At 37.3% G+C, this 15,143-nt stretch overlaps 1 pseudogene; it reads right to left on the reverse strand.

Moving 5' to 3' along the window:
* Positions 1-275: 275 nt before the first annotated feature.
* LOC144843374 (uncharacterized) lies at positions 276-4,770 on the reverse strand (annotated as a pseudogene).
* Between the last annotated feature and the right edge of the window lie 10,373 nt (positions 4,771-15,143).

The following is a 15,143-nucleotide window of genomic DNA, read 5'->3' on the forward strand; positions in this document are numbered from 1 at the left end:
AAACAAACAACTTAAAAAATGAGGTCAAAGGTCAAAAGTATTTATTCTATCATGAACATGCTATTATTAGTGATTGTTTTTTTTTAAATTAACAAAAATTCCCAAAACATTAACTTTGACTTATTGAGGCGTACATGGTGTCAAAACGCACAGAATAAATGGGTCAAACTAAATTTGACAATGACCCTAAACCAAGTCTTGACCACCAAATACAAGGTCAAGATAATGCTGATAATAACTACAGTAACTATCACCAAAACAAAATAAATTAATAATTATAGTGCTTCATCTTCATCGCTGTCAATTAGTTCTGCATCTGTGTTATCCTTTCCATTCTCGCAATGTCCACTGCACACACCACATGCAGATACACACGACATGCCAGCTTTCATGTAGCTGCATCTCATGGTTTGGCATTGCCTTTCGCCTTCCTTGCAATTGCAGCAGATTCCTTTGAGAAGGTTGTCTGGCGCAATACCACAAGAGAGCATCTTAGGTTTAAGTTTTCCGTTGGAGTCTAATTCCCATCCTCTTCCTTTGGGTTCAAGAACCGAGGTGTTCAGATGCCTCCATATCCCAACTTGAAGATGAACATGCAGGGAATGTTGAGCGGTTGCATTTTCTGTTGGTGATCGATCTTTCCTTTGGCTGCTTGCTTCTTGAACTTAAGATAGCGAGACTTTTCAAGAGGAGTATCCCCACAGCCATATGTGATCTGCATTGCCTTTGATCCGGCTGTTCGAATTTGGGAGACAGGTGAAGTGGTACATGTAAATGTTGTGATGACACTGGCAGGAAATTTGGATTTGTAAAGAGCACATTTGGTATGTCCATGAATGCATGAAACAGTGTCATTTCCAGACCAGCCATACTTGAAGAGGAATTCCTCGCGGTCACCGATGTCTATGGTAGAGATGTCGTAAAGACCATCAAAGTCTGCTTGAAGATACAAGTTAGTACAGTCGATAGGTCTATGATAGCAGAGCAAAATCAAAATATCAGTGTCCTGGGCGACAACAACAACTGGGGAATTAACACCTACGACCAAATCCATTGCAGATTTAACAATCAGTGTGTCGCCATCATCCTTTGCTTGGCGTACAGTGATATGCTGTCTTGCCATCTCTGTAGATATCATCGTGATTAAGGCTCCTTTGTTCTTCTCATTTGCCAGGAATACCTCTCTATCACATGACACAGTCAGGTCCAGTGTGACACTCAAGTCCGGAGAAACCTTCTTTCCAGCCATCCGGCGTATATGCTCATGGTCTTTCGTTGATGATTCTTCCCCGTAGCCATCAAACACGACGGTAGCACTCTTGAATTTGTTGTCAACATACCTGACATAAGAATCAACTATAGCCTTGACAGTTGCTCCGCTGGCCCATTTTACCTGATGAAGAAGCCATCCTCCATCAACCACGTGCACCTTGCTGTTCATGTCTACATCAAGTTTTGTAGCTTTCTTCTTTAGCATCTGACCAAATTCATGTTTTTTTGGTTTCCTCATCATGCGGTCCATTGTGAAAAGAGATGTTGGGACAGGGGTCAACTCAAATTTGAATATGTCTTCTATTCCTTCATCTCTCTCTGCCATGATGATTAATCTGTTGAAGAGTAGTGTCTTCTCAATGTAGATTTTCTTGTCCCCTACCTTTACTTTCTTCTGGAGGTCAGCTAGATTTTTGCATTTCTTTGATGTCTTCATGGTTGTAACAGGTGACTCTTCATGGTTGTAACAGGTGACTCATCATCAAGATCCTTCTGCATTTCATAGCCTATACTCACTGCATCATCACAATTGACAATTGACTTGTCGATGGTTATTATTCCACTAGACAGTGAAGCAATAGTGTTGACATCGTTTACCTGAAATGAAAAGTCACTTTAGATGATAAGCAAAATATTTCAAAAATTGTTACTCAAATGTGGAATGATTTATCTGACACTATATGTAGATGATACAGATCTATACTAACCTCTATGAATGGGTTGTGAGCTGAAAACCATGCAAATATCATCTTGACGCACTCGCTGTCTTTTTCTAAACGCTTTGCTCCAAGGTCTTTGTGAGTCCTTTTACTTCGTTTACCACCAATCAGATCTTCCATCAGGTCGCTTAGAAGCTTTAGATGTGAAAATGTTCCAGCCCATATTTTCACAGAGTTTTCGTTGCGCATTCTTCCGCGTGTCAAACCTCCATTTGACTTGGCTTTCCTCATAAGTGTCTCTTCAATTGTCTGGTCAGAAAATTGTCCTGAAAATTGTTCATTGCTGTAACGTGTTGTATGATTTCCTTCCATGAATGCTTCATACACCTACAATTAACACAAATAGTCATATATTTAGAATGATAATTAGGAAAAAAATTTATGAAAAATAAAAGATGATTAAAAAAAAAGATTGGTTAAAGTTTGTTTATACTAACCTCAGGATAATCTTCTGGAAGGCTGAGCATCTCTTGTAGGTACATGCGTCCAAATTTAGCGTACTGGCCATGTCCAGCGGTGGCGAATATACCAACCATCTTAGAAACAGCATTTAGATGTCCGTGCCAATCGTGGAGTCTTTCTGCTAAGATGAAATCTTGCGCTGTTCTTACAAGTTGGTGGTACAAAACCCACAGCTTTGCCGTTCTTGATGTTTTCTGCAAGTCTTCGAGCGTTTCATCAAGACTTTTTTTGTCACTTCCACCCATCATGTGTTTGACCAGTGCGGCATCTGTCAAGAAGTGTGCTCTCAGTGCCTTTGAGTATGCTGCACCTTTCAGGATGTACTTGACAGTGGTAGGTCCATAGATGACTTCCATGGCTTCTGCCAAACCACTGCCATCCATGATGTAGCTGATGCAACCAAGGTAACTCTTGAGGAAGTGAAATCCTCCAAGTCTTACAACTACAGCCAACTTTTGCTCCTTAACAATTTGAGATGCCTTAATGAACAGAGGCAAATCAAATGTTATTATTGCTGGAGATTTGTACGTTCCCTTGATAGCTCTCATGATGGTGGTGTATACTGTCTGCATGTCATTAGGATTCGCATTGATGATTCGCAGAAACTCGATTGAGGATTTTAGTGCTAGTCCATTGAAGGTCTGATGCATGAAACCCATGAAGTTGGGATGAACGGTTCTTCCGTCTATCCATCCATTGTACCAGTCCATGACTGAATCATCTGTTGGGATGGATCTCTTTGGTACTTTGTGATGAAGGTATTCATACTTTATGAGTTTCGTCTCCAGTAGGGCGTTTGTTCGTTGTGGAACATAGTTATGCAGGCCTTCAATATTTGACAGAGTTTCACTCTTCACGATTGGCTTTCTTTGTAACTTCCGATTCTCATCAACTTCAAGTTGATTTGAGTTTTCTGGAGTTGTTACTTTGATCTGACCCATTGCGTGAAAACCGAGCTGACCATCTATTGAGATCAGATCGTGATCCATGTTGTCTCCAATGTGTTGTTCGACCTGCTTCTCCTCAAGGACGGCCATTGATGCTGCATTTGTGGTATTAGTAGAGTCAATATACGTATACTTGTAGTCCACTGTCTCTTTTTGACTTTCACAAACGCCAAGCCTGTGCATGACATCAATCAGCTTATCTGAACCAAACTTGTGATCAAGGTACAAACTCATGCCAAGCTGAAAAGGCATCTTAGATGATCTTGGGCGTTGTGAAGATATAATATTCTGCCCCGCAACATTTCGCCTAACAGATGAACGAGGCATTAAGGATGTCAACATCAGTTCAAGAGATTCTGGTAGTTCATATATTGATGTCATTTCTTTTAGTGATGGAAAGTCCTCTTTGCTGAAATTGAGACACTTGATGTCGTTGATAATGAGTGAAGCTGCAGTTTTTATGATGGCTCTTTTCTTCGCCTCTTCACCATCAGTTTGCATTTCATGGTAGTCTCGGATGATACGTGCTGTACAGCTTCTAAAGCAGACAACATCCTTCCTGCACTCTTGGTTAGTTATAAATATACTATCACCATAGTATCTTTCAAGTGCTTCTTTCAATTATCTCTCATGGTACACTGGAGTGTCATCGCCTGCTATCGTCTTCATCTGGTCATATAATTGGCTTACTGTATACACTCCACTCTCCATTTCACTGTCAAGCCATCCACACAGCTGATAGAAGGCATTTTCCTTGCAAGCATCTACAGGTCTGCCTGGTTTCTGAAGAACAAACAAAATGTTCAAGATTTTTGTTTATTTGACGTGAATTTTAAGGAAACAACAATCTGCATATTTATTGAATGCTTTAAATAAAAGGTGAATTTATTAATAGAAAAGGGAAAGAAAGACCTAATTTATAAATAATAAGCCTTGACAAAATGGTTAAATGCATCTTTGTAAATATGAAGATTTGAATAAATTTCATATACTGTGACATACTTTACAATTAAACTTCAAGAACATAGTGTACGTCTACTGTATAAATACAACTTACATTACAGCGACCTGGAACGTTGTTAAGGGTGCAGTAGCATTTATTATGATAAACAGCCTCTTCTGCTATAAGATCTGCCATGCCTTCTAAGCGTCCTTTCACAGCCATTCCCAGACTATCATTTCTTTCACTTGCGATTCTCAAAAGTGATTGCTTTAGTGTAATAGTTGATGCTTGATGTACAATCTGATGTCTACCAGGATGTCTTTCATCGAAATGGATGTCCTCGTTGCATATGAAACATTTTTTACTGTATGGAAATCGAGTTGAACCCTGGCCTGGAAAATATTATTAGGACAAAGTTAGTTGCCATCACATTTATATTACACTATGCCCTATTAGTGCTAATATTCAAAATTGAAATAAAATCGTTTTAAAAATTAATTTGGCTTGGAATCTTATTTAAATGTATATGAATCAAGTACAAAGAATGAATATATATATCTTACCATGATCTCTGCCATCATTTACAGATTTTAAAACTTGTCGTTTATTTCGTGGTGAATGCTCTTCCTCCTCAACATCTGGCTCCTTTTGCATAAAAAGTGTTCGGCATCTATGGTGGACTTTCATAGGAATATTGCTGATCCATTTTGTTGTCAATCGCTCTAACAATAAAGAATCATCAATACGTCTACACTGTTTAATGAGGTTCTCATATCCCTTTGTGTACAACCGCTGTAGCTTCCCTGCTTCTGAAGAGTCCTCACTACATATTTCACAAACTTCCATGTTGGTAATTTGTTGTAATTTGTTTTATTACACGGTTTTTTGTTTTAATTGTTGTTGTTAATTAGAGACACAACATCACTTGTCTAGTCAAAACAACTGTCTAGACATAAATCATATGTTTTTGTCTGGGTGAACTTTTGACCTTACAACTTAGGCCCTATCATGAAATTAGCTTCTTACCTCATAAGTAAAAAAAAAATGTGGGGATTTTTGTTTATTAAAAAAAAAATTAAAATCACTAATAGGGTTCATGATAAAATGAATACATTTGACCTTTGACCTAATTTTCTAAGGTCAAGCCTTGTTTGTTTTTGTTCCAAGTTTTCTTCCTTTTTTTATTCTGCATATTTTAACATCAATATACCATTATATGTTTCTGAAATATCAATCATATGCCATTTTATGTAAAAAATTTGACTTTTTGACCTTTGACCTCATTTTTAGTGGTCAAGATTTGATCCAAAGACATGACTTCTATTTTAAGTGTTATTCCTTTTTTAATTCTGCACATTTTGACACCAATTTTACCTAGATACCATATTCTGGTGACGAAATATGATTCATACAAGAATTATAGCTATTTGGCAACGGTCAATGACCTTTGACCTCCAATAAAAAATTTTCCCCAACCCCTATCTTCCCTTCTTTTTTTTTGGTAGCTGTCCATACCCATACCTACCAAACTCAGTTGAAATTAGCTTCTTTTAAATTTTTTCACAGATTTGCTCAATATATGGCTAATTTAGGGATACTAGCCGTAATTAAATTAATTTACACAAGATAGCTTTGCCTTAAAAATAGTAAATAGGAAATTGAAGAAATATTAAGGAATTAGATCATATTTTCTATCTGAATCGTTTAACAACACACGATTTAGGAGACTGAGGAACACATACAATGACCCCATGACTGAAATCTATCTCTTTTATGTATCTTGCCTTCCTCAATTTACTGTCTTTAATAGATTTCTTTAAAGGGACGAGCCTCTCATATAAGCTCCATGATGCTCAACAAAGATTCATGGGAACAATTTCTACAAAGTTCATAAAACCAGCGAAAATACAAGAACTTAAAGCACACAATCTTTTTCAAAACTGGATATCGCTATCAAAACCAGAAGGATGATGTTGATCTATACATAGGGCCAATAACAAAGAGAACAATTATGAGATTTCTTGAAAAGGGAGATATTAGCAATGCTCAAGTAGACAGATTCTATAATGCCGTAAGAGCATTTCTCAGCAAGGCATTCACATACTGTGTTCAGTGGCTTCTTCTGGATGATCCATTGCTGATTAATTCTGTATTGGTCGACTTTGAGCGTAGGCAGAGGCCTCGTTTGACAATATTGAAAGAACAATTAACCATTTCGGTAGAATACATGAAACATGATCCAGCAATTCTAAGCAGAATAGAGGACAAATTCATGGATTTCCAGGCCAGGTCTCATTCCAATGTACCCAATCATGTCTGGAAAAATGGGAAAATTGACAAAGGTGTCTGACGAATGGACGTAATATGAGGATATCTAAAACCGAAGTTAGAAAATATTGCGGAAATTGCTCTAGCTGTATTAGTTATCCTGGACAGTAATGCAGCGGTAGAAAGAGTTTTTTCAATGATTCGAAAAAAAAACCAAAACGAAGTTCCGGGCAAACACTTCGAAAGAAGTTCTAACAAGATGCAAGGCTGCAACACGCCATTACAATGAGCAACACAAGAACAAACGATGACTAGGTGTTGTCTCCACAGCCTCCAAAGACACCACCATAGTCATTAGGCTATCGCTCTCTGTAGACCACCCACCAAGGAAAAAGAATGTAAATGTGGAATTCAGACGATCCATCAAAACATCCTCAATCAGGTTTGAGGAAGTGACCGTTTGAGAAATTAAGTTCAATGATGGTCAAGATACTCAATTAGCCACTATCAAACTTTCACGACAAATGGACCAAAGCTCCTACAAGGAAAAGTAGATACTGGTACACAGGCCAATGAGAAATACACACAATTATAAATACAGGATATAGAGGTAAAAAATCCCAAAAGAGAGATCATTGTTGATAACCAATGTGCTTTGTTTCTGTTCTGTTCTGTTCTGTATCTGTTTATTGGTCGAATAAATAAATGAAATGAAATTGATGTGATACTCCGGCCTGTAGGAGCTGATTATTTTGAGTCCTCCCAGTTTGGAGAAAATGTTGGTACATTACTCTTTTAGAGGGGAGTAAGAGTAAGCCAAACAAAGCTGAGCTTTCCACGTGATCGGCAGAACTCACTGTTGAATGATTTTGGATTCTGGCCATTTGATTGGTGGACGCAAATCACACACAGCAGAATGTTTTCTCTCACATGTACCGTGAAGTCACATGGCCTCTCTCTTGAATATTCTTGCAGTCTCCTGTTGTTTAGTTGAATCTTGATTTGTGGTGGGTGGTAAGAATGTTTGGGGGTTTAAGATAAATAATTGGTCAATTTTGAAGTTTAACCCCTTATATCTCGAAAACGCTTCCTATCCTGATCGATTACCTTCTATATTCGTAATCTACGGAAAATTCTGGTCTAGAAAAGTTGGATGGCAATTTGTCCCCTTTCGGGTGGTGATATGGGCTTGATGACATATGGACTGAAGCAGGTGTATATGCCTGTAATAGTACTGATCGGTCAACAAGATGATGTTGACATACTGTAAAAGAACTAGCTGAAAACATATCCAGAATGTTTAATAACAGAGATGAATCTCACAGAGTAGAACATTGTGTGTCGGTAGATAAACTATGGGCACTGTTGAGATAGCACTAATGTACAACATTTAATGACAACGTTCAACAAGAAACACTCGGAAAATCTTAACTTTGTGCTGTGGTCAACGTATATGGATATGATACAAATATTACTAGACTTTATCAAGGCACAGAGGGATGGTAAATGGGCTCTTCATCTCGAAGCCTTCACATCTATGTTACCATGGCTGACAAATTATGCTCGTTAGGGACCTGTCTATTTAACAGATATGCGCCGGAGATTTACAGTGAGTTTGTTGATGGCAATTTTGTTGTAAAAAGAAGCAAAAGACATTTTAATCAATTAAGTTCCTGCTGATCAGTCGATGGAGTGGATGAATAGAACATGCAAGATGCAAAATGAAATTATTGGCAAAAACTTGCCTAGGTTTTACACTCAATACCAAAAACAAAGACGCAATCACCGACAATGCGGTAAGTGGATTTATCAAATAATGCATTGTATTTTTTAGAAACCGACTATGCTAATCATAAATAGGCCTATTTGTGTAGAGTGGCTTATACAAATAAATATCCATGATATCAATGATTTCTATGTAATCTATATTATAATTAACTTACGTAAGGGCAAAAATTCATAATACTAAATCATAATAATAAACTAACTGCAGTAAGAAAGTAACAAAACGCGAACAATTACAATCAATGGCACATAGAATAAAAAAACAGCAGCTCATCATGGTGGTATAGCTGAGGGTACCGGTCATTGATATGCCTGCTCTTTTTTTACTATTTAGGCCTACATCGCACATTATTCATGAAAATGATGATGATGACAAACTAATTATCCACCATGGACATTCACTGTGGTATACAATTCTACCCTTACTACAATTAACTCAAACTCATGAATACCAGCTTTTGATTACCAGTTAAATACCCACTTTATTATCCCGTAATGTGTAGGCCCTATTAAAGAAATTACACTTCAGTGCAATAAATAACATCATTATAATAAGTGATTCACTTATTATAATGATCTTATTTATTCAGGTTAATAGTGTAGTCTATTACTATATTAACATATCATTTTTCAATTGGTTATTATTTTACTACTCATATCCCTTTTGGACAATTTCGTTTTCCTAACTCAAATCCCATGGCGAGTATCGGCACACAATTATGATGTCTGTTTGTTGATCTTCGACCTGCTTTATAAATACACTTTTCTTAAAAAAAGAAAAAGCAACAAGGAATTGTAGGTTATAACGATGGCAGTCTCTTCGTATAGTGATAAAAACCTAATGATTTACAGTGTGTTGTGCTAGGCGAAAATGAATATCCCATATGAGATAAAAAGTTGCTGTAATAAGACAATAATAACATTCCGTAATATTCTTCAATCGGATCAGGTTTATACTCATTCCTTACAATTACATTAGTTTTAGTTTGTACACACACACAAATCTGTATTTTTCTCCACAGAGATGGCCGATGAACTGATAATGAAAATACAATGTACCAAGTCCTTCATAGCATTGTTTGTAGAAAACACTCCGCCTGTGATGAGTCAGCATGCTGTGCACTAATAACTGCACAAAAAACGCAACTGAAGAAAATCAAAAGCACAGATTTCACATGTCATTTGTTGCGACACCTACAAAAGTATCTACTCCTATTGCTGCAGACTGCAAACTAAAAGAAAATTCGAGACGAGATGTTGAACTTGAATTCTTTACTGCCACCGACAGTGAAGATAATGATGTTCCATTTTTGGAATCTCTGGAACGAATGAAAAAGAGAGCAAAACCCAAGAAAGCTCGTAAAACCAGGAAGATGACAAGGAGGAGAATCAAACTAAAAAAAGTGTAAATGCATAGGCCTAATCGTACTAAGTTAACCTTAGGACGCATTATTTCATGTTCAAAGGAATAAATATATAATGTTTGTTTCCGTTGTTAGCTTTGACCTAAAGTAAAATACATGTCTCCTACAGTGACAAAACGGTGTCTAATTTCACATTTACTTGCTTCACTGCAGTTAGTTTATTACCACTAGCTACAAATGACCATGTCTGGTTATCGTAGGTACAGATAGCCGATGGTGGTTCACCGTCACGCGACGATAAAATGTATGCTACACTGATCAACTCTTCAGGGACCCGGTGCTTAAAACCATAATAATAACGACACCAAAAGAATTATTTCTATTTCGCGTTATGGTAATTTGATATTGGTTGTCACAACAGTGTTGGGGTATGTCGTTTCAATATTGTTAATTCAATATCTTCTATAAACTACTCACCTCAAATAACCTACGGTAAAACAAGGCATGGTAGTACTCAAATTGCATACAATTTCAACGAGAACATAATTCCTACTCATGTCACAGAATTCCAACCAAAGGGTCTTTTTGTTGAAGATGATGTCTGCTGTCATTGCTTTGCACGAGAAAAATCGGTTGCTGTTGTAAAAATTCAATTATCTCAATTGAAAGATATTCCTGACTACATTAAAGAACTATATGGCCAAGCATTTCTAAACAATATCAGAACTTACAATAATGCTATGGCACTTGCGTCTATTGGAGTCAAGGAGGAACGAGTACCAGGATATTTGCCAACAGTTAAGGTACATGGGAAAGTTTATCACTTCATCGGTTCCATGCTTTTAAGGTCCATGGGAAACTTTATCACTTCATCGGTTCCATGCTTCTTGATACAAACACGACTCCAACATTTGCCCAAATTTATTTTTACGATGGTTCAGAGGATCAAAAAGCACAGCAAAGATGCAACAATTCCAACACAAATCTAGACAAGTACACACTTAAACGCCTTCAAGATACAGTACATTTACATAATCCATACATTCAAAGTATGAAAACAGTCTTAGACTTATCAAGTTTATGCAATAAGAAACTGGTTTTGTCGACCAAAACAAAACCAAATACAGAGCACAACCGGAAATACAATCTACCACAATCAAACGAGATAGCAATTTTAGAACTCAACGATACCTGCAACTCTACAGATGTCATAATCTACATGAGAGGGGTGCCATACGGCGCATACATGATATGCACCGCTCATATGATCCCCTACATTATATTATCATGTTCCCACAGGGCGATGACGGCTACCATGATAACCTAAAACTTATCAATAACAAGAGGATGTCACCTACGAATTTCTACTGTTACCGTCTCCAACTGCAGAACCTGTTCTCTCCCTGTATGAAAATGGACAAAAACGTATTCAAGTGTGATAAAAACTTCCCTAAACCTTTCATATGTAATACCACAATAGTCTGGTAGTTGAAGGGTTGAACCGGGAAAAAAATGGTACAAAGCAAATTTTTACATCGTTGGAAGCGCAATTTTATGGAGAATAACATATCCAAAATCGACAAAAATCCAACTTGGGGAAAATTTTTTAGACGCGTTTTACTTTTATTTTGTCAATTTACTTAAAAAACCACTCTTACAGTCATTATGATCGTATCTTGGAAACCGCTAACTGTAGAGTCTTTAATTTGGTCTCTAATTGTTTGTTATGTACATATTTCTATTTGCTCTTATGAAATTTTTTGTCAAAAAATGGCGGGAAAGTTTATTTCTTGACATCTTGACCTTTGACCTCATATTTCGATATCTCAATAAATACTAGGTGTACAAATTTAAAATTTGTGTTAAATTGTTCGTAAAGTGAACATTTCTATTCATGCTAATGACAAGTTTTTAAAATAAACGACATTAAAGAGGTCATTTTGAAACCATAAACAATATAGATGGAAGATGGAACATTTTGTAATAAAATCGACTTACTGTAATTATAAAATTAGGCCATACCATTCTTTTTTACTAGTCTTCATCTGATTCATCAACAACCAATTCCTCTGAATTTTTACAACTGTCCCCTCTGCAATCTCCACATGATGTTACGCATTTCAGTCCATTTTTACGACATGAACATAAATTTGTACCACATGGGTTGTTGGATGATAATTTGCACTTGCAACGAACAAACTTTAGTAAAGTGTCTGGTGCTGCAGCAGAATCTGTCATGATTGGAGTTAGATGGGTTCCTTCGCATTTCCAACCCCATTGTAAAGGGTCCAAGTCAGTATTTAGTTTTGACCACACAAGTATCTGTAAATGTACCCGCAGGCTATGGAAATATGCTGCTCTCTCTGTAGGTGGAAGTTTCTGAGGCTCAATAGATGATTTTGATGCTACCATTTCCATAAATTTCACATACCGTAAGTTGTTTAAAGATTCACAGTTTTTGCCACCGTAGATTATTTTGAATACTTCAAGTCCAGCTTTTCCAATATCTTCTGCTGTTGCACTCTCATCACTAATTGACTTAGATAACTGTTGTAATTCCTTGGAACTACGGATTTTCTTCAGAAGACTAGTTTTTCCTTGGCCAAATATGGCAGATGTTGTATCGCAGCCACTCCAAGCATGAGCGAATAACAAATGTGATGTTACATCATTGCCAGTATTCTTGACAAGATCACGAATTTTCCACAACTTTAGCTCTTTATTATATGACTGTTTCGCTTCAGAATGGAAGTATATATCTGCCATAGTTGGGTTAAAGTGGTACATCAGCAACACAAGCACGTCTGTGTCATCGGCTACCACATCAACAGTTTGCCCTTGCCGTGCATACTCTAGAGCAAATGAAACAATCATTGTATCAGCATCTCCGGTACTTGTATGAACTACATGCCCATCTTTTTTGAGGTAGCAGCTTAACAATTCAATGAATTGACATTTATTTTTCTCATTCGATAGAAATATGTGCTGATTACGATGTGCTTGCATTAATTCATTCAGTTGAATATCGGCGGATGTTCTTCCAACACGCCTTTGATGCTCATGGTCTTTTATTGATGGTCCCTTTTCATACCCATCGAACACAATGCATGAATCTCCAAATTTTTTACGAACATAACTCACATACTGCATGGCTATATCTTTATATGTTGCCCCTTTTGCCCATTTAACTCTGTGTACAAGAGCTCCTCCATCTAAAACATACATTGTATGTTGGTTTCGTGTAAGTGATTGTGTATCTTTTATAAGTACATTTCCTAGTTGTGCCTTGTTTGGTTTCCTCATGAAGTTGTCCTTAAAAAGAGAAGTTGGAACAGTTGTAAGTTCATATTTAAAATATGAGGTCATGTCCTCCTCTCTTTGCACTATTGCTATCAATCGGGTGAAGAGTACTGTTGGATTGATGTGAACTGTCTGCTTATCCAATTTGATTCCTGGTTGCAGGTGATCTAAAGAATGTACTTGCTCGCTACGTTTAATCGATGCCTCTACTACAACCACATTATCTAATTTTTTAAGAATTCTCTGTCCTATTTCCTCAGTTTTGTCACAATTTATACCATCACCATCAGTTGAAGTTAATCCAGATGACAATGATCTTAATGTGTGTACATTTGAATTAAAGGGCTGATGGTGAGTGAACCACTCCTGGATACTGAGAAGGTCTTTATAATCCCGATTTCGTCGTGAGGTACTCATTTCAATATGTTGCTCACTTGTCCTATGCTTCAATTTGGTCATTGTTGTCATGGCATCATGCACCCCAGCACATTTATGCATGCTGTATATCCATTGCAAGTGAGCAGTTTCAGTCATGCCTCTACCTCTTGTTAGTCCTCCTCTGCTCTTTATGGATCGCATCATTACTTGTTCTATAGTCAGGTCAGTCCATATACCTGCCCAAAATCTATCAGATCTGCGAACAGTATGAAATCCATGTTCAGCAAAGCATTGATGAAGCCAAGGATATTCATTGGGTAATTCTAACATTAATTGAAGGTACAGTCGGGAACTTTTTGCATAGTTAATATGACCAGTTGCAGCAAATAAATTCATCATCTTGCCCACTGCTACAAGATGCAAGTTCCAGTTTCCAGTTCTTTCCGATCGGATAAATAGCTTGAGTATTTCAACATACTCTATATATTGCAACCATAGCTTTGCTGTCCTTGATTCGGCAAGTTCATCTTTAAATTTCCTCATAGCTTCGTCTAACTTCATCAACTCATATGAATCAGCAGATTCGCCAATAGGTATTACCTTATCCATTATGCCAGTATACAATACACGTAGCTTTTCAACATCATCGATGGTTACTTTTCCGTCAGTTGGCATTACTTCATCAATATCAATAGTTGATTGAATTGATTCTTCATTTCCTAATTCATCATCATCTTGAATGTCAACATTAACATTATATTCAACATTACTGTCATCATTTTGGATATTGGCATCATGAGAAGTGAATGGTAGGTCATATATCTCATCAGTTTCTATCTCCTCAACTTCCTGCAGTGGGTATCCAGAGTTGGATTTCAAAACGGTCTGCATTAGTATATTCACTAATGCTGCCTCAACCAGGAAATGTCCGCGTAATGCCCTGGAAACGGCTTTCCCAGACATAATGTGGAGAACAGCATTTGAGCCATATACTTTTTCCATAGCTTCTTCTAATCCAGAGCCCTTCATCATCGATCCAATTGATCCCAAAAAGCTCATCATGAGGTGAAAACCTCCTAGCCTACAAACTATTTTCATAGACTTAGACTGAATGATGTCAACAGCTTTAAGCCACAGCGGTTGGTCGAACGTTATACATGGGGTCTGTATGTGTAATGCCCGTGCTTGCTTTTCTATGTATAACAAAGTTGAATATATGCACGTCTCATCTGTGGGATTTAAGTCAATAATTGGTAACATCAGCACCTCGGATTTTGCTGTGGAATTTGTAGAAAACAAAGTTTGCATAAATCCCGACCAATTCGGTCTCGGCTTTGTTGCGTTGGTGAACATCCATCCAGAATGCCAGAGTAAGTTAGAATAAAGTTCTGGTGGCAATGTATATGGAGTTTGTAAATGAAGAAGAGGTTTAAATGTGATTGAAGCCAGTCCTTGTTTCTGTACACCGTTGAACTGGTATATTGGCACACCCTTGTTATTGGTCAAGTCATTTACTTTCATCCGATTTTGTCTACATATTGGTCGTGACTTTGATGTAAGTGATCTTCCACTGCTTGGGGTTGACACAGCTATGATGCCCATACCATGAAATGTCCCTTGTCCATCTAGTGTCGCTACGTTATGGTCAACATTATCACCAACCCATTGCGTGAATGTTCCAGGAAAGTATTCTGAAAGTAGGTTT

The sequence above is a fragment of the Antedon bifida genome, chromosome 5, assembly GCF_963402885.1.
Source record: "Antedon bifida chromosome 5, ecAntBifi1.1, whole genome shotgun sequence".
Lineage (NCBI taxonomy): Eukaryota > Metazoa > Echinodermata > Crinoidea > Comatulida > Antedonidae > Antedon > Antedon bifida.